This window comes from Geotrypetes seraphini, chromosome 4 (genome assembly GCF_902459505.1).
Source record: "Geotrypetes seraphini chromosome 4, aGeoSer1.1, whole genome shotgun sequence".
Classification (NCBI taxonomy): domain Eukaryota; kingdom Metazoa; phylum Chordata; class Amphibia; order Gymnophiona; family Dermophiidae; genus Geotrypetes; species Geotrypetes seraphini.
Genome location: NC_047087.1, coordinates 242,511,290 through 242,535,453, shown reverse-complemented (window position 1 = coordinate 242,535,453; position 24,164 = coordinate 242,511,290). Strand labels below are relative to the sequence as shown.

Here is a 24,164-nt window from a genome sequence, read left to right as displayed (position 1 = left end):
TGTCCCGACTCTCCGTTCACTCCCCCCTGACTTCCATGCACTGCCCTGACTTTCCGTGCGCTGTCCCGACTCTCCGTTCACCCCCCCTGACTTCCGTGCACTGCCCTGACTTTCCGTGCGCTGTCCCGACTCTCCGTTCACCCCCCTGACTTCCGTGCACTGCCCCGCCTCTCCGTGCGCTGTCCCGACTCTCCGTTCACCCCCCCCCGACGTCCGATTCATCCCCCCCCCCGGCAGGACCATTCGCACCCCCACCCCGAAGGACCGCCGACTCCCCGACAATATCGGGCCAGGAGGGAGCCCAAACCCTCCTGGCCACGGCGACCCCCTACCCCCACCCCGCACTACATTACGGGCAGGAGGGATCCCAGGCCCTCCTGCCCTCGACGCAAACCCCCCTCCCCCCCAACGACCGCCCTCCCCAAGAACCTCCGACCGCTCCCCCAGCCGACCCGCGACCCCCCCTGGCGACCCCCACGACCCCCCCACCCCCCTTCCCCGTACCTTTGGTAGTTGGGCCAGAAGGGAGCCCAAACCCTCCTGGCCACGGCGACCCCCTAACCCCACCCCGCACTACATTACGGGCAGGAGGGATCCCAGGCCCTCCTGCCCTCGACGCAAACCCCCCTCCCCCCCAACGACCGCCCCCCCCAAGAACCTCCGACCGCTCCCCCAGCCGACCCGCGACCCCCCTGGCGACCCCCACGACCTCCCACCCCCCTTCCCCGTACCTTTGGTAGTTGGCCGGACAGACGGGAGCCAAACCCGCCTGTCCGGCAGGCAGCCAACGAAGGAATGAGGCCGGATTGGCCCATCCGTCCTAAAGCTCCGCCTACTGGTGGGGCCTAAGGCGCGTGGGCCAATCAGAATAGGCCCTGGAGCCTTAGGTCCCACCTGGGGGCGCGGCCTGAGGCACATGGGCCCAACCCGACCATGTGCCTCAGGCCGCGCCCCCAGGTGGGACCTAAGGCTCCAGGGCCTATTCTGATTGGCCCACGCGCCTTAGGCCCCACCAGTAGGCGGAGCTTTAGGACGGATGGGCCAATCCGGCCTCATTCCTTCGTTGGCTGCCTGCCGGACAGGCGGGTTTGGCTCCCGTCTGTCCGGCCAACTTCCAAAGGTACGGGGAAGGGGGGTGGGGGGGTCGTGGGGGTCGGCCAGGGGGGTCGCGGGTCGGCTGGGGGGGCGGTCGGAGGTTCTTGGGGGGGGGACGGTCGTTGGGGGGGAGGGGGGTTTGCGTCGAGGGCAGGAGGGCCTGGGATCCCTCCTGCCCGTAATGTAGTGCGGGGTGGGGTTAGGGGGTCGCCGTGGCCAGGAGGGTTTGGGCTCCCTTCTGGCCCGATATTGTCGGGAAGTCGGCGGTCCTTCGGGGTGGGGGTGCGAGTGGTCCTGCCGGGGGGGGGGGGGATGTATCGGACGTCGGGGAGTCGGCCGGGCAAGAGGGCTTGGGCTCCCTCTTGCTCCGATCGTGGATGCGGGTGCGGGTGGGAGCGCGTGCGAGTGGTCGTTCGGGGTGGGGGTGCGAGTGGTCCTGATGGGGGGGTGAATCGGGCGTCGGGCGGGGTGGGAACTATGTTTTAAAACTTTCGTATACCGCGCTCACGCATATAACGCGCGAGGGGTATGCGCGGTAGGTAAAAACGCGTATAACGCGCGCGTTATATGCGTGAAAATACGGTAATCACTGCCTCCTATCAGTTTGCATTTCTGGACCTCCTTCTCTTTATCTTCTTTTACAATTTTATCACACACTTTCTCTTCAATAAGGATTACTACTTGTTCTGCCCCCACTTTATATGAACTTAAATCCCCAGAGGGCTTTGCTTCTCTCAGAGAGCTAGGCTGCATCTACAGAGTTTAAGCCCACCTTATTCTTCAGTTTGAGAGGGAACAGATGACATATTTATAGACCACATGGCTGTATGAGAACCTGAGTTTAGCATTGTTCTCCCACCAGGTTTTCTGCTTTTATTTCTAATGATCTAACATAGTTTAGTTTTATATCTATATCTGGAGAACAGTGTTATTTCCACAAGATATAGACACACTCCCAGCTCCCTTTTTGAATAGGAGGAGCTGGTAGAGTAAGAAGATTCTGTGACAAAGTTGAATTGCCTTAAAGTCATCAATTGAAAGTGTTTATTCTTTGTTTTATGTTATTAAAAAAGAACTTGTTCAAGAACTACAGAGTCTGGCTGATAACACTAAGATTACAGAAATAAGGGTTAACTTAATAAGAGCCTCATACAATTGCCAATATAACTCAGAGTGAGTTCAATAGTGTTTAGCCATTCTGACGAGTCCTGAGGAGATTTCAGTGAAGAAATCTATAAAATTGTACGTTATAAGAAGTTGTATTGCATTGTATTGTATTGCTTATTTTTCCAGCAATACCTCATTCTATTAATTTACAGCCTCTTCAAAATTGTTTACAGAAGGTTGTTTGGTCAACAGATGCTAACAAACTAGTGTTAAATATATTCAAGACTACTGTGTGTTGGCTTTTTAGGCATCTAATTTCTCCAGCTTCTCCTATTTTTCTTTGGGATTTTCCAATTCAACCAGTCAAAACATTTAAGTATTTGGGGTTTTACTTTGATTCTGAACTATCATTTAAACAACAGGTCTCTTCAGTAGTACAGATATGCTTTCAGGTCCTTAGATGTCTTTGAAATGTAAGACATTTATTTGACTTTAATCACTTCATTCTCTCATTGATTTTTACATGTCTAGATTACTGTAATATTGTCTTTGCAGATATACCTCAATATCAGATATGACTTTTGTGGAAATCTCAAAATACGTTAGGTTGTTATGTAAAGTAATGCTTATGTTCCACCAACTCCCTCTAAAAAAGACCCCCAAATGGATTATACTGTAGATTACAAATAATTAAGCTATGAAAGAGTTAATAATAGATGGATCATAACAAATATGATGGACCATTAGCCTGACACAGTAAGGCTATTCTTATGTTCTTATGTATAATTGTAGTAATTTAGTTGAAAATGTTGAAAATGCAACATAATTTTTGAACCAGAAAAATGTCTATATTTTGTTTCAGAAATTGCTATTTTACAGATTTTTTGTGCTTAATTTGTATTTCTTTAGGTACCATAAAAAAAGACCTAGAGAAAAATACTGATTTAAGTGGTCACAGCTAAATTATATATGCATATTTATACTATATGATGAAGCCCTTTGGCCAACAGTGACTACAGCTGCCATGTTGTGTTAGGGGTCCCAGCTAGTAGTCTTGTAGATCAAGAGTGGGAGGACTTTATCACTACGAAAAAACTCAGAGATAGTCAACTTCCATCTTCTAGTTTAACTGCAATAGTCCACTGTACCCTCAGTTATCTCTAAAATCTCTTGATCAGGACTTCCCTCCATTCTGCACTCTTTCTGTGGATCAGGAATGAATTCCTTTACTTCTAGAGCCTTCTATGTCAACAGGAAATAAGTATAAGTAGAGAGTTTGAAGAATATGCAAATTAGGCCAAACCCAGCCCATGTGCCTAAGGCCCCGCCTACTGGAGGAGCCTAAGGCTACTGGGCTGATTCCGGTTGGCCCAGGTACCTCAGGTCCCACCTGTGGCCGCCTGGGCCAATCAGGCCCTAAGGCCAGCCATTCGAGGGATGGCTGGCTTGCCGGACGTACAGGCTTGGGACCCGTCTGTCTGGCCAATGTGTTTCAGGTATGGGGGGGTGTCGTAGGTGGGGGTGGGGGATAGGGTGGTCGCCTGGGCAAGAGGGGTTGGGCTCCCTCCTGCCCGATCTTGTAGGGGGGGGAACGCGTGGCCAGGAGGGCTTGGGCTCCCTCCTGGCCAGATCGTAATCAGCGGGGAGGGGGGGTTGCGGATTGGCAGGGCCAGGAGGGCTTGGGCTCTCTCCTGGCCCCGATCGTAATCAGCGGGGGGGAGGGGTGGTGTCACAGATCGGCAGGGCTTGGCCTCTCTCCTGGCCCGATCGTTGTCAGTGGGGCCAGGAGGGCTTGGGCTCTCTCCTGGCCTGATGTTGTATGTGTGTGTGTGGGGGGGGGAGGGGGGGGGAGGGGGGTAGATTCTGTAACCGATGTTGTTTTTGACAGACACCGGTTACAGAATCCAGCTTTATAGGTGAAGGACTGGATCCTCCTTCACCTAAAAGCTCTATTGTTGGGCGTTTGGGACTTAGGCTGTTTTTGGTTGATTATATGTTGTTAGTGTAGACATAGTGGTGGTCTGGGCATTTAAACAACTGAAGGTAGAGGCAGGCCATTATAAAAAAAACCCTCCTTTTGGATGTTTTTTTTGAGAATGGACATTTTCCCTACTTCTACTTTCAATGTTTAAGGCCTTAGGACAAAAGGGGACTTAGATGTTTTTTTTTATTATGCCCCTCCATGCCTTTTTGTTTTATAGTAGGGACGCAGTTGAACAGTCATCACTCCTTTGATAGGACAACACTCTACTTGACCTTACGGTCTCAGTTCCAAAATAAAAATATCAGTATTCACTTAGGGGTCCTTTTACTAAGGCACACTGGCCGTTTTAGCCCGCGCTACATATTAACATGCGCTAAATGCTAATGCATTCATTATATTTGATGGACGTGTAAGTGTTTAGCGTGTACTAATATTTAGCGTGCGCTAAAATGGTTAGCGCTCCTTAGTAAAAGGACTCCTTAACGCTTAGTCCAAAAACAGATTAACAACTCCCCCACATGATAATATATTAAGGTATATGCGTCTTCATTTGCCCCAGCTTTGGGCTCCTGCTTAGGGGTTTGTGCCCCATGATTCTTAGCCTGATCTATTTATCTGTTGTGGCTAGAAACTGTTCTCTTCCCCATGCTTCTCACTCTGCCTGCCTGTTTTCTGGGGAGAGCTTTTATGAGGCCCTTTATGGGCAATGTTTTCTGTGGGTAGGGCTACCAGATTATATGATCATAAAATACGGAGCCGTGGCCCCACTCCCCAAACCTGCCAAGTTCCACCCAGCCCCTCCCTGTTCTGCCCAAATCACACTCTGTTCCACCCCAACTCCACCCCCTCTTCTCATGCTTGAAGCTGCATCAGGAGGACATTTGCGCATGCACAGATGTGATGAGATGATATCACATGCATGTGCGCATGCGTGTGACATTACCGCATTGCATGCGCAAATACCCTCCCGATGCGGACAAAGTGCCTGATTTTGAAAAGCCATCTGGATACCTGGACAGCCCTCTAAAAAGAGGACATGTATGGGTAAATCCGGTTGTGTGGCAACCTTACCTCTGGGGCTAGCAAGATTTCCCTGCTCTCATTCATCTAGACCAGTGGTCTCAAACTCAAACCCTTTGCAGGGCCACATTTTGGATTTGATAGTACTTGGAGGGCCTCAGGAAAAAATAGTTAATGTCTTATTAAAGAAATGACAATTTTGCACGAGGTAAAACTCTTTATAGTTTATAAATCTTTCCTTTTGGCTAAATCTTAATAATAATATTGTCATTTATAGCTAAAGAGACATATGATCAAGAAACTGTTTTATTTTACTTTTGTGATTATGATAAACATACCAAGGGCCTCAAAATAATACCTGGCGGGCCGCATGTGGCCCCTGGACTGCGAGTTTGAGACCACTGATCTAGACTCTTCCTCTCAGAGCTCTTTTAGTTGGTGGGCTAGCTTTCCCTATTTCTTTCTCCCCTTTCTGGATTCTTAGAGGCAACAAATGTAGCCCTGAGTCTCATGGGAGTTGTAGTTTCCATCCATCACCTATGTACTTTGTTTTCATACATGGTCAGTGTCCAGAGCTCTCCCTGTGGTCTTTTCCTGACCTGAAACAACCTGGGCCTATTACCTAAGTAATCAGGGAGCCAGAGCCCTCCCTTGTGGCATCCCATGGAGAGGGCTCAATTTGTGGAGGTTTACAGGAGTTTCTGCCCTCACCTTGGCTCACTATATTCTCTGTGCTGGTGTAAGGTCATATGGGACATATAGGAGCAAATTCTATAAATGGCGTCCCAATTTTAGGCAGCCTATGCTGCCTAAAAGCCAATCGAGATGCACATGAAAAAAAAAAACCTCCAGAGACTGGCCTCCAGGAAACAAGTGAGGTGCGAAGGGCCACATAACCTTGCTAGGCATAGGCATAGGCATAGGCATGGTTTCACCCGGAAGTGGCCGCTGAGCTGACCGGCAAGGGAACCTCCCTGCCACGATCAGTTTAGCGGCTGTGGCAGGGACCATTCCCCACAAACACTATTAGCAGCAGGGATGCCCAGTTCCTCTGCCGAGATCCCCAAAGTCAGTCCCCCACCTTTGAATGTCTGCGGCAGGAGGAGTGCCCAATTCCTCCTATTGCCACCCTGCTGACACATCCTCCGGTAGGATGGATGCCCAGTCCCTCCTGCTGGAACTCCACTCCACTGTAAAGACTGCGGCAGGAGTGATGCCCAATCTCTACTGCTGGAACCCCCCCCCCCCAAAAGTTTGCTCCCAACCCCCCCAGGACCCCCTCAGACCTCCCCTCTAACCTTGAATTGTTGGACGGATGGCACCTTCCTGCATCCGGCTGGTAGGCCCGACTCTACTGCAATGGTAGACCTGCCCCTTCCTGGTGCATCATGGGATGCACCAGGGAGTGGCCTAAGGGCCTGATTGGCCCAGGCACTTAAGACTCCTCCTATAGGAATTGGGCACTTCTCCTGCCACGGACATTCGGGGGTGGGTGGAGGCTGGGTTTGGGGGTCCTGGCAGGTGGGAATGGGCATCCCTCCTGCCGGTAGTCTTTGCATAGGGGATGGGTCATGGTTGCTAAACTGACTGTGGCAGGGAAATCCCTTGCTGCCATCAGTTCAGTGGCATAGAGATTCTCTAACCCAGGGGTGCCAAAATGGTCGATCGATTCGCGTTGCCTTTGCAATCTTTTTCTCCCTGCTGCTTCCCCAAGCCAGGCATGGCACGTACAAATGTCGGACTCACAAAACTTCACCTTTGAAGCCAATTCTGACATCAGAGAGGAAGTTCTGGGCCAGCCAATCGCTGCCTGGCTGGCCTGGAACTTCCTCCCCGATGTTAGAATTGATGTCGGAGGTGAAATCTTGTGGGCCCGGCACTTGTGCGCGCCAGGCCTGGCTCGGGGAAGCAGCAGGAAGAAATTGCGTTGGTGGCTTGGGGTTGGGGGTAGGGAAAGAATCGGGGAAGTGGAGAAATCGGCACGATGGCTTGGGGGGGCAGGGGGAGAGAAAAAGAAAGGCAGAAATAAAGAGGGGGAGCCAGGGGGAGAGAGAAAGAAAGGCAGAAATAAAGAGGGGGGAGGGCCAGGGGGAGAGAGAAAGAAAGACAGAAAGAAAAAAATATTGGCTTTACAGAAGAAGGACGTGCAACCAGAGACTCATGAAATCACCAGACAAAAAGGAAGGAAAAATGATTTTATTTTCAATTTAGTGATCAAAATGTGTCCGTTTTAAGAATTTATATCTGCTTTCTATATTTTGCACTATGGCCTCCTTTTATTAAACTGCAATAGCGGTTTTTAGCACAGGGAGCCTATGAACATCGAGAGCAGCGCAGGGCATTCAGCGCAGCTTCCTGTGCGAAAAACCGCTATCACGGTGTAGTAAAAGGGGAGGGGGTATATTTGTCTATTTTTGTATAGTTGTTACTTAGGTGACATTGCATATTTTAAAATCATCTGCCTTGACCTCTGAAAGAAATCCTGAATACAAATGATAATTAACATTTTCTCTGCGTACAGTGTGCTTTGTGTTTTTTTAAATTTTATTGTTAGTAGGTCATTTTGACTTGGTCATTTTAAAAGTAGCTCGCAAGCCAAAAAAGTGTGGGCACCCCTACTCTAACCGGTGCTTGTAATATGGGTGCCGGTTAGAGTGGTGGTTAGGCGGTTTAGGATGATTCAGTATAGGGCACCCGTGTGCAATTCTCAAAAACTGCTTAGGTGGCTTCTGTGAACAGGTGCCGTATTCTGAATCTGGGCCATAGTTCTCCCGCCTTTTAAAAGAAAATTCCCTTTCACAGTCTGAAACGGTCCTGGACCTGCCACAACTGCTACATTAGTATTCTGTAAAAGAAAGTAGGCCACTATCAGAGATCAATGATTCATGGCTTAAGGTTTCGATATTCTATCATCAGACTGTGAATTGGGGAAAGTGGAGACACTCTTTATCTTGGTTTGAAAGAATGTCTTAGTTCCGAGCATTATAGCTCCCATCTAGCCCATGTGAAGCAGCAAATGTTAAATTTTTCAGTATGCCAGCATGAGATTAGCAATTTAATTTTTGAAAGATATAGCCTACAGTAGGTGCACTGTTCCTGTTTCACAGTGCTGTGACAGCTGCTGGAACTATTGATCTGATCTTGGGAATAACGACAGACCATTTGAATGTGTCAACTCCAAACGATGTTGCTGAAACTATTACTGCCATTGTAAAAAGAGCTTCCAAATTATTTTCTACTAATTCATGTATACACATTATGGAAACAGCTAGCCTAAATAGATGAATGAATGAACAAACGAAAATAGATTCCTAACAAGTCACCATCTTAGCTTTGATTAGGGATAACCTTCATACATAACAAATTACTGACTTTCAAAAACCATATAAGTCAGTACAAGATTTCCTAACTTCCCAAAATCCCCAAACATTAGAAAATACTTCCATTGCCTAACAGACCCCCCTCCCACCCCCCAAGATCCCCCCCCCCCCAATCATTAAAAGCGAGAGAGATCTACTAAGGCTGGCCTGCCATTCAACAGTCAGAACTTCATAGGTCTTTGAAGGGCTCTTTAAAAGGATCTACCCTAATGATCACATTTCTAGTGTTTTTATTCTTATATCAGGAAATGCATTTTGGAGATTATTGCAACACAAAAGCGAATTATTCATGGGTCAGAAAATCTGAATTTTCCCTAATCTTTTTCAAGTTACTCCTAATAAAGGAAAAGATTTTCTTTCTATATGCCTAGAAGCTTTTGCTGAGCTTTTCCTCATGCAATAACATGGGATATGGCATTGGCATTTCTTATATCATTACAAAAGAATGCAGATTTATCCAAGGCTAATCTAAAATGATTGCAGACACTTCAGAATACCACAGCTCACTTCCTGTGTAAAACTAGCTGTCATGATCATGTCTCTCCATTATTACATTCTCTTCATTGGTTACCTGTACACTCCTAGATCCAGTTTAAAATTTTGACTCTGGCCTTTAATGCATGTCGTGAAAGCACTTCTCCCTATTTAGCTAAACTAATACTTTATGTTCCAAATAGATATTTACACTCTCTCAATGTCTGTTGATTAGTTCTTCTGCTCTTAAATAGGTCTATTGGGAAACCACTAGAGGCTGGGCTTTTTTCTTTCTGGATCCATTTATGTGGAATAATTTGCCTTTGATCTTACAGTTTGAGGCTTCCTTTGACAAATTTAAAACAGGTCTAAAAACATAATCCCCCCTCCTTTACAAAGCTGTGTTAGCGGCTGCCGCATGGTAATGGCCTCAAAACCCCTTAAATCCCTATGGGCTTTCGGGCAGTTACCGCAGTGGCCCACAGTAAATGGATTTGTAAAAGAGGCCCATATTTATTTTGGGGGCATTTGAGAATGAATAGTGCTGATGGATGAATGGCAGTAATTCAGACATGAATGTTATGCTTACCTTTCTATGTGTGTGTTCTTTCCTATATGATTATGGAATTCTTTTCTTGATTTTAGTTGATATTTTATCATTGTAAATTGCCAAGACTTGGAAACCCAATTTGTGTGATTAATTAAGTTCAGAATAAATATAAACATCTCCGGGTTGTCCGGGTCTCACTGAGTCTGGGTAGTTAGAACCAATGTTTCAGCCATCATTTTGTGGTTTTCTTCAGGGCATGATGGCTGAATGTCAGTTCTACCTACCCAGCCATGGTGAGACCTGGACAACTGCAACAATCATGACTCCAGTCGCAGAAGCCTAAGAGAACATCTATATTATATATTGGCCTTCTTAGGAAAATTATTAGCAGTCTCCAAGTTCTTCAGAGCATGACTGCCTGTATTGTATTGGGCAGAAGTAGATATATTGTCAACCTAGCATTTCCTTCCATGTCCAGCAACTTGTGCTCAAGGTTTTCTCTATATGAGGGGGTGCTGAAAAGTTCTCATCCCAACCAACCAACTTCCTAAATTCTGAGTTATTTTGCTACTGTAGCTGAAAAGAGTATTTTATTTCGTTAAGTACCAATTTGCAGAAACAAAATTCTATGTTTTGACTTGGTTTCAGATCATTGATTGAACTTTATCCACATCATGCTCTTCTTGGTTGGGCTGAGAACTTTTCAGCCCTACCCCCCCCCCCCCCTCTCGTAGCAGGGGACATTCAGGGCACCAGCCTTAAAAAGCACCAAAATCCCCAGCCACTAATGTCACTGCCAGTATCTCACCTGGTGCAATGTTTAAGCATTTCTGTCTCATCCCTCCCAACAGATTTGGCTTTTCTGGCCTCTCTCTCCCCCCTACATGCCAGTCACTCCCTCCTCTTCCACTCCTTGCTCTTTGTCATTAACATCAATCAACAGCTAATTAAGTTATTAATTTACACACACAGTTGACATAATGCTATAACTTATGTGTGCCACCTTGTGTGTTAAGTATATAATTATGCATACTGGTTTATAGAATTATGAGGCATATGGAAAGTGCTGGTCAGAAATCCATTTCAGCAGCCTGACATTATAAAATAGGACAAATTTCTATATATGGTACCGAAAATTGATACCAAAAATTGAGCGCTAGGCTCCAAGGCGCTCTTAGTTGGGCACCATTTATAGAATATCACTTAGCTCTAGGAGCCATGCCTAACTTTTAGGCGTGAGGATTTAAACCAACTTGAAACCAGGTATAAATCCTCACACCTAAATTAGGTGTGGATAGGGTGCATTCTATAATAGTGTGCCCAATTTCTTGGAACACCTATGACCTGCCTGTGTCTATCCCATGGCCACGCCTTTTTCTGAGATCCACACATTAGAATTTGTGCATTCATTTCATGGAATATACTTAGTAAGGCATGCATAAATTCTAATTATTGCCAATTAGCTTTGATAATTGAATATTATTGCCCTAGTTATTGGTGCTAATTGGTTGATTATTCAATTAAATTGTACATAAAAATTGGGCAGTGCACCCAGATTTCCAAGTGCAATTTTGAGCACCATAAATAGATTCTGGGAGATAGTGAAGAGGTGAAGGGAGAGTGAAGAAAAGACCATAAAACTATTCGGAAAATGGCAACATTCAGCTGGTATCCAGATAGAGTATACATTCCGAATAGACCTATTAAATTGCAAATCTAAATAAAATGAATAGCAGCAGTGGCACTGACTGCATGATATGTATATTTAGTGCCACTGTCTATATGTATTTCTGTGCTGAAAATGTGCATAATAATTTAAACATCAGTGCCAGCATTTGCAGTATTATAGGGGGCATTTGATAGGACGTTTAAGTCTGAGTTTGGACGTTTTGGAAAAGATGTCCCTGAAATCCAATAGAGAAAATGTTCATTTTCAAAACAGCAAGACATCTATGTTTTTTTTAAATGACCTATCTAGATCTTTTGGCCCTTAGTATATCTTTTTTGGCCATTTTCGAATACAAAGATGCCCACTTGAAAAACGCACAAAAACAAGCTATTGGGATGTTCAAGCAGCCAATGTTCTTAGCAAACTGGACGCAGACAGCTGAGCACAGCAGAGCAGTGCAGAGGGGCAGTCTATGGGGTACTGCAGTGAATGTCACATCAAAAAGTCCCAAGTACACATGTCACTGTAATCCGCTTATAACTTATAGTAAGCCATACAAAATTCTACCCAAAATTCACTGTACCCACCTGTACAGCAGCCCTTTTACCTACAAGTGTCATGTTTATGTAGGTATAGTACGTTTTGGGTGGTTTTTGGAGGGCTCACCATACAATATAAGAAGGTTACAGTGATATGTTTACTTGTACCTTGGACCTTTTATGCGACGTTCACTGCAGTACCCATTAGAGTGCCCATCTGCTCTGCTGTTCTTGGCTGCTTGTGTGGCCATTTTAAGCTATGGGTGGTGGGAGGGAATCAGTGACCACTGGGGGAGTAAGGGGGTCACGCCTTAATCCATCCAGTAGTCATGTGGTCAGTTTGGATATCTTTTTGACCCTTATTCATTTTTAAAACAGGTCTAGCCCAAATGTTTAAATGGTGTCCTGGGCATTTTGTTAAAAGTTTGATAATCCCTGCAGAATGTCCAAGTCCTAAGCCCACCGAAAACATGCCTATAACACTTCCCCTCAAGAATTTGATGAACTGGAGACAAAATGACCAGAAAGATCTCTAGAAAGTTGATTTTGAAAATGGCCACTTAGACGTTTTGACTAATAAGATGTCCAAGTGCTGGTTTATGCTGTGTTTTGGACATCTATCTTTTTTGGAAATAAGCCCCATAGTCACTGCTGCCCCTTAATAACATCACATCCTTAGAGTTTAATTGCGTAGAATGACAATAAAATGCTTTCTGAGGAGATATCATTAAAAGACTACATAGATTCAGAACACAAGATAAAAATAGCAACTGCCAAATTATCAGCTCCAGGCCAAGGCCCAGAAATGTATCATCTCTGAAATGGCTTCTGAGAAGAGAAATATTTAGAGAAAATCAGAGAATTAAGCATAATTCTGATACTGTTAGATAAAGTTTCTTTTTCCATAATAAAGTAATTAGAATGATATTAAAATCTTTTGCAAGAATCATGGAAAACATTGGCAAATCTAATAATGTATTTCTTGATCCTTGAATGTTGAAAGAACTTCTTGATGCTAGAGTGGTTATTTCTAAACCCCTTTCCTCATGGGAAGGTGTGTCTCACTGGTACCCAGAGGTTATGAGATCAAATCCCAGTGCTGCTCTTGTGACCCTAGGCAAGTCACTTAATCCTCCAGTGCCTACCACTTTGAAATGTCAAAGCTACAAAAATGTGGCGTACAAGTCCCCATTCCCATATAAGGGAATTTTCAAGCTGTCCTTATTGGGACAATTTCCATTGCTAACTTTTACCTGTGAATGATTAATAATTTTCAAAGCAATAATATAAATGCATTTTTACTTTGAATCTGGCCATGATTACAAAGTATCTCTAGATGTTGCACCTGCATTTTTTCTGAATATTTATTTTCGGGGAAAATAACACTTGTGGTGGCTAATTTTATAAAAGTGTACCTATGTGAAAAATCCAAAAAGAAGCCTGTCTTACAACCATTTTATAAAGGCAACATAGGAACTTATCTCCTTGATTCTATCTATAGTGCCCTGATTTGTATGCGGGCCTCAGAGGCATGTACAAACTACTTGAATAATGAGCTCAATAACATCAATAATTTTGTGCTTACACAATCAATTGTTCGGATTAATTGTCAACCGTTAAAAATGTGTGTGCATTTTGCTGCATGCTGTTCTGTATGGTACCTAACTCCCATATTCTGTAGCTCAAAAGGGGGTAGGCCATGGGAGAGGCATGGGCATGTCAAGGAATTTCCAAAATGTTATTTGCTTAGTTATAGAATATTGCCTCAGTGTCCTTGACTTGAGTGCCAGCATTTACATCAGGTTTCAGCACTTAAAGGTTTAGGCATGGGAATTGGCACTTAGCGTGATTCTACATGTGTCCTTTATAGAATTAGGCCTTGCTTCCATGATAACACTTTTCTGCACCCAAATATCAGTATGGAAATAGCCCACAATGCTAGGCACCATATTTAGAATTCCCTAGCTAGTGCCTGATCTGGCATTGCATGTGGCACAGTGCCTGTGTAGAAGCAGATACACTTATTGCTCCTTAATTTTTGAAGTTTAGTAAATATGCTCCTTAGTAGCATTTTCTACAAGAAATTTTCCAAATGGATAGAATACAAGAAGACAAATCAATTTCCATTATAAGAGGAAACACCAACTAGTAAGACAAGGTCTGAGTTGTAAAACTGTTCTCCTACACTACTGAGATATTCTAGCCAGCTCAGGAAAAATGATTATCCTTTGGCTATAAAAAGGAACATTTTTATGCTTAAAGAACAATTTCAAATTAGACATGTTCTCTGATTTATTATGAAAGTTAACAAGTAATGTGGAATGAAATGATATGAGGGGGGCCGCTGAAAAGTTCTCAGCCCAACCAAAAAGAGAATGATGTGGAGCCATGAAACTTACAAGTTAATGATGTGGAGCCATGAAACTTACAAGTTATTCCACACTTTTCTTGACACTTTTTGTTTCATTTCACATCATTGAATTGAAAATTGTCAAGTAAAGTGTGGAATAACTTGTAAGTTTCATGGCTCCACATCATTCTTTTCTTGGTTGGGCTGAGAACTTTTCAGCGTTCCTTCGAATGATATTACATCGTGAGAAGACTGAAAATAGATGGCTCTAAAATGTTAACTGAATTAAGGTGATTTAAGCTCCTCCCCCTCCCTCTCCCTTACTTGGTTCCAATTTTATCTGTTCTGATTAAATGATAAATGTTTATCACAGTCAAAGTCTCTGAATGAGGAAAGTCTAATATCTCACTCAAATATTTCTGCAGTACCTTAAGAGGAAAATAGAAAAACTTCCTTAGACCCAACAAACTAAAGACAAAAATTCTCTCGTTTGGCGACTATGGAGCACTGCCAAATACCAATCTACCGCTGGTGACAGGAGAAAAGGTAAGGATCAAGAACATTTCAAAGATACTAGGGGCTGTTTTTACTAAGCTGCATTGCTGCGTGCACCAGACGCTAACGCCAACATTGAGCTGGCATTAGTTCTTGGCATGGGGTTAGCGTGCGTGGCAATGCAGCGCGTGCTAAAAACTCATGCGATTAAGAGCAATAAGATCCATTTTAACTCAGACCAGTATCAGAATAGTTGTGCAAGCAGTATCATTCCCATACCTATTCTACTCTAACTCCTTATATTATTGCATTACTGAAAAATAATTTAAGAGGCTACAATTGCTACAAAATACAGTGACTAGACCTATCTTTTGAGTAAGGAAATTTGAAAAAGCTAGTTCATTGTTAGCAGATCTATACTGACTTCCAATGAAAAGAGTTCAATTTAAGATTGCTTGTATAGTTTACAAGGCAATTTATGGAGAGAACTCAAACAAACTAATATCAGTTATTAAGCTCATGCATTCCTCTCACACCTCTAGAACAATGCTGCACCTTAAAGTGACATTACAGAATCCAAGCCAGAGGGCCCCTTTTACAAAGCCGCTACCATGGCTTTGTAAAAGGGACTGAAAGAGTGCACATTACTAGGGAGAGAGTCACAACCAAATATTTCAAGCTCTTCAAACACAAACTTGTTCCAAACATGGGGCTAGATTCGGTTTGCGACCCCTTTGCGATCAGATTTCCCTCCTGTGTTATTCACTAACCTCTCCTGCGATCCGCTTCGAATCCGTGCATGCAAATGAAGTGAAACGCATGCAAAGTAGGCAGGGACGCAATTCACAACACAAATTTCGCAATCCGACTGGGCTGGCTGATCAACTGAAGAAGCGACTGCTGGGGACCAGTCGAAAACGTCTTTCCGACTCTGGAAGCCCTGCTGTCTGCCCTGCTCTGCAATCTCTCCTGCCTACTCTGCCCTGAATTGCTGCCCTGCTCTGCCCAGATCTCTTGTCTCCTGCCTGCTCGGCCCGAATATCGCCTTGCTCTGTCCCGCCCTGCGAGCCCGTGGTTTTAACCCGTGAGCTTTAAGAAGGTTAAAACAACGGGCTCAATTAAAAAAATAAAAACTAAATCTATGCCGGGCCCGGCTTTCTCTGCTAGTACACCAGTTTTACATTCCCCTTCCCTCTGCCCTAGATAAAAAGAAAGAAAAAAAAAAACTCGGCCGGCCCGGAGGTCCAGCGCATGCGCAGACCATCTACAGATGGTCTGCGCATGCACTGGAATCGCTATAGAGCAATCCGGGCAGGCAGATGGGGACGTTCCTCTGATCGCCCCCATCTGCACATTGGTGTTTAGAGAATTCATCAGACCTGCCCAGATCGGGCCCAATTGGGCAGGTTCGTGAATCTAGCCCATGGTCTTTAGTCACACATACCCCCTGTTTTACTAAGGTGCGCTAACTGATTAGCGCGCGCTAAACACTAACTCGTCCATAGACTAACATGCACATGTTAGCGTTTAGCACGCACTAATTGGTTAGTGCACCTTAGTAAAACAGGGCCATAGTCTTTCTTAACCAAAAGTATCTAACATGCATCATCTGTCTGTATTCATCAGTTTGACGATGGTGCAGGAACAGTGGCAGTCTTTGTAAAGATTTTTTCCAGTGTCATCTAATTAATAAAGGTTTCTGTTTCAGTAGTCTCTCTTTGATCGAATAGAGTACCATAATTTCATGCTCACTGATAAATGCAAATTGTTCCATGCCAGCAATTAGCAATTAAAACATATTTTGTCAGAGTAGTATTTAATGAACTCTTGCCATAAATGCAAGTTGTTCCATGCCAGCAATTAACTGGTCACACATTTTCATCATATCATCTGTAGGGATTTTTTCTCCGGTTTTCACAAGGTCTTCATCATCACTACTATCCTCAAGTTTTTCTTTAATACCATTTCAGCAATCTTACCATCACTGAAGGAATGCACAAGTGCCTCTTTGTCAATATATTCAGCACTTCATCAATATCGACTGCCTCTAACTTATTAACATTTTCTGATGATAGACTTCTGACATAAGCAATGAGGTTTGATATCATCACTGACATGGAAACCTTCAAAGTCTTCCTCTACAGGTTCATATTCATCAAACATAGTTGATGGCCAAAGTTTTTACCTAGCATTTTTTAATGCTGATTTGGTTACATCTTTCCAGGCACTGGGAAGTGCATAAATGACATCCTTAAGACTGAACTCCTTGAGAAAGTCTTGAATTGTTATGCCTCAGGCCCCGCCCATAGGAGGGGCCTTAGGAGCCTGGGCCATTCAGGCCTTAGGCTTACCGGGGATGGGCCGAAAAGGGGCAGGCCTGCCTCATTTCAATGGAGGTGAGCCTGCCAGCTGGATGGTAAGAAAACACATCTGTCTGGCCAATTTTGAAAGGTTAGTGGGGGAGTCCTGAGGGGGTATGAGGAAGAATCAGGAGTAAGACCTTCATGAGAATGAAGGTGAAGACCCATATGAGACCCCAAAAGTTATATTTGTAAGAGAAACACTGTACTTATGAATTCAAGTTTCTGAACAATCAGCAAGAAAGAATATGCTCTGTAAGAGATTCATCTTTGCCCCAGAAAGCTGGCAAGCATCTTCTGACTATTACAACATTGGTTATCTGCTGACAGTAACAGCCTTGGACATTTTGAGACTTTTCAAGAAGACAAGTCCAAACGAGAAGATAAACTCAAGCAACAGTACAGGACAAGATGTCCTACCAAAATGTTATCTGAACTGCTAACGAAGAACATTCATGCTCAGGAAGGGAGGGGGCTTACTTTCAGAAATTATTGAAATTAGTATTAAGAATGCATTGTCAGGGAAATAGAAAGGTCAGATTTGACAGTGGGTGATATCATGCTTCAAAATTGCTCCGAGATAAATATGCAGACTATACAATCAATAGATATGACAGATGTGTCAACCCAATAGAAAGTGAGTATGTAATCTGTAACTAGGCTAGTCAACTAAATTAAAGTATATAAGTAGTATACTGGCTGGTCTAAGCTTCAGGATGGATTCATGACAGGAGATGGCCATTCTGTGTATGTTATCCATTGGCTCAATGTGCTGTACTTTGTTGTTTCATGAAATCTGACTTTTGTCTATTGCAAATAAACATATTTATTTACAGCAATTGGGTTGTTGCGAGGTCGAAAAGGTTTGCAGCCACCTTCTCATTTGGTGACCCAAGCCCTTTGTCTGTCCAGATCCGACTGGTGTGACGTGAGCGGAGGTTTATACTATTGGTTTCTCAGGAGCAGGCTGGTGGGACTCCAGAAGCACTTGTAGGAATCTATTTTGACTTTTGCTTCTCTGTATTGTAGGACAATACGTCTAGGGATCATAGTGTGCATTTCTTTTTGTGCTAGCTTTGTATGATAAGTTTGACGTTATGGTCCTTGAGACTTTTCTATGTTAGAATTTGTGCCCATGAATTCTTTAGTGCTTTGATGCTGTTATTGCTCAGTTCAGGGGCACTGAGCTTGTCTCCTGTTCTTTTGTGGTTTACAATACAGAAAGAAATTGCAAGGGAGTTCTGTGAGGGAGTATCGTATGGATGCTGGAGAGGGGGTGTCCAGAGGGGGGACATCTTGTGGCAGGAGGGGTTGGGCACCCTCCTGCCAGTGATCATGTGTGTGGGGATCTTCATCCAGCAGGAGGGGTTGGGCACCCTTCTGTTGGCAATCATCAGAGGTGGGGGTGGGTCTTCTGGGCAGGAGGGATTGGGCATCCCTCCTGCCTCGTTCGGGGGGGGGGGGGGGGAGACAGTGAGCATGGTTAATTGGACACCAGCGCACTCATAAAGCTGCAGACCAATTAAGCTGCTAGCTTCCACTCAAGGTGTGCAAAATAACAAAAACATGGAAATGACGCATAACGCAAGATTCACCAAAATAATTTTATTGCTTTTATTTTTCCATCATGGAACTCAAAAGACCAGTTGCATTAGCGGGAGGTCGTTATAGTTGCCATAATGCTGGCCTTCTGATAACGAACTCAACCCGCTACTTTGAAACTCCCCAATATATACCTTCAGTCCAGTGTGACATCATTGGCCATGGGCAAACCAAAAACAGAGGTGGTCTTTAAATTCAGACAAAGAAAATTCCTTTACATGTTTAAAAGTTTCAGAAATCATATTTTTTTTGTTTACATTCATTTCTGAATATACATTAACATTTTATTACATATCCAATATTCTTTTTGTCCTTTTCAAAAAGGTATATTAAGAGAACCTGCATTTGTTAAGTGCTGAGATATTCTCAGCCCTTCCTGTCAGCCTTAGAGAAAAAGGAGAAGGAGGGGCTGTTTCCCCCTCTCCCTGAGCTGACAGCTTCATGTTACACCTACACAGCCCTAAGCGTGGGCTTCCAATGCCCCCCTTCCTATGCTTGAGACTGGAACAGCAGTCTCTGACTAATTATTTCCAGATGCTGTGTTCAGGAATTTTCCTTAGTATGCTTTTTATAAACCATTTCATTTTAAGTACCCCTTCTTTTACAAATCCATTCATATCACCACATATTCAGGGGCCTCTTCATTCATTCAGACCATGTATTTCATTCATATTTAATGCATATTATATCTCAGTTTAGAATATGAAATCTAATATACTTTGCCTAACCAGCCGAAGGCACATTTGGTATCAATTAGAACCATGAGACTAGAAGCGGGAAATCCCTGAACAAAGACAGGGAAAAAGGCTGAACACAAAATGGAGTAAAACCAAGCAGAAGATACAGAAACACAGAGAACCCAAAATGGAGTCACCACCTCAAGATGGAGGTCAGGTACATCCTGATTTCCTTCATGATCTAGCCTAATAGCAAAGTACATAAAAATAATATTATTATGCTTTTCCTTAATATTAATCTGTAGTGTGTTTTTCTGGCCCTGGCTACATCCATATTCAGATTTTTATTCACCAATTTTTCGTACGCTTCTATTGGGTATGGCCTTAACTAACACATATGCTTGTATCTAATAGGGTTACCCAGAATCATACGAAAAGCAGGCACTTTTGTAAAAATTCCACAAAATACTGCACTATCATGTCCTGACGTCCATTTCATTACCGTCCCATAGACATCACCCTCTACTGGCCACGAGCCACTACTGCTCAACAGGCAGCCATGGTTGCTATACCTATCATGGCAAGGAGTATAGCGGCCGCGTCTATTTACAATGTAAGCCAGCACTTTGCTGGCCTACACTGTACGAGTCTCCCACTGGCCTAGGGAGATGCATAGGGCCACCTACGTTTGCCTAAGGCTACCGCCTAGACTTAGGAGAGCTTAGGCAGGCTTTTGAGCTTCCCTAGGCTCCCAGAGGTACCTTCAATATAGGTGGCTTGCCTGGGAAGCATTATTTTAAAAAACGTGCATCCCGATTGGCTGATTAGACAGCTGTAGGATGCCTACAGCTGCCTACAATTGGGATGCAGTTTGCAGAATCAGGGCCTGTTTTTCTGATTACCCATGCTTTCTTGTTAGCATAATAGCCCACAGGTAGATAATGTATACCCTTGAAACATTGTGAATGTTGGCTTTTTCCAATCACTGCCAATTTTAATTTGTGTGTACTGTGACCAGTCAGGCTCCGGGCCTGTGAAAGCTGGGAGAAAGGGTGGAAAAAGGCCCAAAAAGGGGATTGCCAAGGCCAGATCCCAGTACCAACCTGACCTGCTGAGGGAGCCACAGACCCAGAATGGGGGGACAAGGAAACCCTACACAGTCACTATCATCTATAAAAGAATTGCTATGGACATAGATTTTAAACCTATTCCTAGGAATAGGGAGCAAGGCTAGTGCCCTAGTGTCTACCTGGGGAGCCAGAGAGAGGCCCAGGTTAGAGCAGGCTCAGTCAGGGCAGGGTGTGGCTCCCCTCATGAAAAGCCTGTGGATCTGACTAGGGTGTTAGGGAAGCTAGGGAGGAAGCACAGGTCTCTCCCTCAGGAAGAGGTTGTAGGCTCAAGTGAGGGTAATGCCTTAGACTTGATGGAAGTGGAAGAATCTGGGTCCACTCCAGAGTTTGCAGCACCAGACCAAGAGAAGCCGATGGAGCTTCAGGGAGAGCTGTTTTCTGAAGAATTGTTGGCAGCACCTTAACTGATGGAGGTGGGTTTGGCTGCCATTTGCAAGGACTGACTGGAGAACTGTGAGTTTTTGCTTTTGCCTATTTTTACTGAGTATGCTTTTGTTTGCCTTTTTCATGGAATGCCAAAACTGTGGGGTTTTTTTGCTGTTTTTGTTCTCAGCCCAAGCTTATAAAAAGAGGTAGTCTGGAGTCAAATGTAGCCCCTCTGGGAGTAAAGTATAGAGCGTGGAGGTGGGCTACTCCTGAGAAGGCTCACTGGTGGGTATTAACAGTTTCATAAAACTCATTATGTACTACAGGTATCCTCTTTCTCTAGGAAAGAGAATATAATAATTAGTTCTTGATAAAAAAAAAAAAAAAAGAAGAGAAAGATCCCAAAACAATTCAGTACAATGAGAAATTACTTGCTCTCTATTCTATATTAATCACCATCAGTGGTTTAAAAGCTCTATGGCAACCTTTATACCCAAAAGAAATGCATGATACTTGCCTTCATTGAAGCTACCTTTCACCCCTTACAGAGATTTAGACATATTTTGTCAGAGTGATATTTAATGAACTCTTGCTTGTTATATAAAAATGAACTCTATTTCTAAAGAGTCCTTTCTATAAAAAAAAAAAAAAAAGAGAAAGATCTATGTGTGCTCTGAAAAAATAGCAAAGATTTCAGGTTGTTTAGTCCATGGATATAACATAGAGTTATTTAAATTCATGTAATGTGCTTTAAACACTAGGAAAAATGGAATATAAATACAATTTAAATAAATAATAAATTAAAGTTGTATCTGTAAATATCATGACATTTAAATGCATAACACTGTGGAAGTTCAGTTCTAATCTATAACCATGCCCTTAGAAATGTTGCCTGTTCTTGCATACAAAATTATCTCCATAATGATTCTGCATGTATATTTTATGACTGATAAATATAAACATTGGCAGATAGTAAGGTCCGGATTTTATAAACAGCACTGGTATTGGCAGCTGACTAAAAACGGCCACCGATCACGTGTCAATCATGCATCGGCACCATTGATAGAATCACAGCTGTTTTTAAGACAGGTACCTTAAATGTAGGCCAGCATTTTACAGGCCTACATTTAAAGCACCTGTCTTACGCCTAGGGTTGCCTAAGGACACTTCTGGTGTAAATCAAGTCCACGTCATCCTTAAGACTTCTGTAGGTGTGTGAATGGCGCCTTCAATGTAGATGGTGTTCGCCGCATCAAATATTTTTAAAATGGTGTGTCCCGAATGGTTAGACGGCGGCAGAATATCTATCATTGCCTAATTTTGGAACACCGTTACTAGAATCTGGGCCTATATGGCTATTTTGGGCACACAAGGGATCAGATTCTATAAATGGCACCCTAGTTAGCACCACTAGGCACCCGAATTGAGGCTGCCTAGCAACGCGCAACTAGAATTTGTCCTGTCCTGGTTTGTCTCCTACCTTTCCCAACCCACCTTTAGTGTATGTGTTGGTGAGTCCTCTTCTGCTGCTACCCCACTAGTGGTTGGTGTACCCCAAGGTTCTGCCTTAGGTCCTCTTCTCTTCTTTCTCTACACCTCTTCCCTTGGTGTCCTGATCTCCTCCCATGGCTTTCAGTATCACCTATATGATGATGACTCCAAGATCTACCTCTCTACACCTGAAATTTCACCTAAAGTCCAAGAAAAAGTCTCTGCTTGCTTGGCTGACATTGCTGCCTGGATGTCCAGCCATCATCTAAAACTAAATATGTCCAAGACTGAGCTGCTACTCTTTCCTCCAAAACCCTACTATCTCTTCAATATCCCCAAAATTTGCCCCTTCCTCTCTGAGTACACTACCCAGACCCTTGTTCAAGCTCTCATAACCTCACACTTAGATTACTGCAATCTACTCCTAACTGCCTCTTCCCCTTGCAATCTGTGGAAAATTCTGCTGTGCAACTCATCTTCTCTCAACCTTGCTATGCTAATGTCACCCTTCTTAAGTTACTTCACTGGCTCCCTATCTGCCATCGCATATAATTCAAGATCTTATTGTTGACCTACAAGTGTGTTCATTCTACTGCCCCTCAATATCTCTCCTCGCTTCTCTCTCCTTATACACCTCCTAGAGAACACCGTTCCTCAGATAAGTCACTCAGTGTTACCCTTATCCTCCACTGCCAATTACAGACTTTGTTCCTTTCATTTAGCTGACCCCTATGCCTGGAATAAATTACCTGAGTTTGTCCATCAAGCCCCTTCCCTTGTTTAAAAGAAGACTGAAATCCCACCTTTTTTTGATATAGCTTTCAATCCTTAACCCTACTCCTCTGCCTTCCAACCCAGCCCGCTGATTAACCGTTTCCCCTTAACTGTATCCATGACATCCTGTTTGTTTGTCTGTCTTGCTTGTTTAGATTGTAAGCTCTTTCAAGCAGGGACTATTTTCTTACTCCTTTGTGATTCTGTGCAGTGCTGCATGCATCTGGTAGCGCTGTAGAAATAATTAATAGTAGTAGTAGTAAAATCCACATTTATCCTAAATTAGTTCAATTAGCTTAAATGGCGTGGTAATTGATTGTGCCATTGAAGTTAATTGAATAAGCAATTTAAAAACACCTAAAAGTTAGGCATAGTTTTCAGTGCTGCGCCTACCAACGTCTAAGTGGAGGTGCCTTCCAATACCTAATGAGGCCTTCCTGAAAAATAGGCATGGCTAGGGGCGGATAATAGGCATGGTTAAGTTAAGCATCACTAGGCATCTGAGTTAGGTGCTAGTAAATTAGGACCTGTAAAACCCGGCTTAATATACAGTTACCTACCTCTAGGATGTCTTGCAATGCTTAAGTATGCTTAGGCATCGCTAGGTGGGATTCTATAAACAGCAGTGAGCAGCGCTTACAATATAGGTGCACTTCGGCGGAGTTTATGGAATTTGGCCACGGTGTATGATAGGGGGCATATAACAAATTTGAAAAACATACCTAATTTATCAAAGTAACCTACACATACATGTGCCTTTTAAAAAATAATCCCAGAACTAGCACCCTAGCACAAATGGACTTGCACAAAGTTATATCTGCTCCACTGTAATCTATGGGGCTCATAATCAAAAAATATAAATGTCTAAAAAGCATCCTTAACTAGCACTTGGACATCTTAGTCACCAGAACGTCCAAGTACTGATAATCGAACTTCGAGTCAAAAATCAAACTTTTTCTAATGCCGCTATATCTTTTTTTGAGATAAGGAGACCAGAACTAAACGCAACAATCAAGATGAGGTCGCACCACTGAGCACTACAAAGGCATTATAACATTCTTAGCAAAAATAAATTACTGAATGTTTTTTCTCCTTCCAATG

The 24,164-nt window shown here is 43.6% G+C and overlaps 1 long non-coding RNA gene across 1 annotated transcript in view; it reads left to right on the top strand.

The window, feature by feature from the left end:
• LOC117359229 overlaps window positions 1-24,164 on the top strand; it is an 81,324-nt gene that overhangs the window by 14,223 nt on the left and 42,937 nt on the right. Inside the window, exon 2 of the long non-coding RNA XR_004539191.1 lies at window positions 14,594-14,714. This is a non-coding gene — a long non-coding RNA (uncharacterized LOC117359229). The remainder of the gene's footprint in view (window positions 1-14,593; window positions 14,715-24,164) is intronic.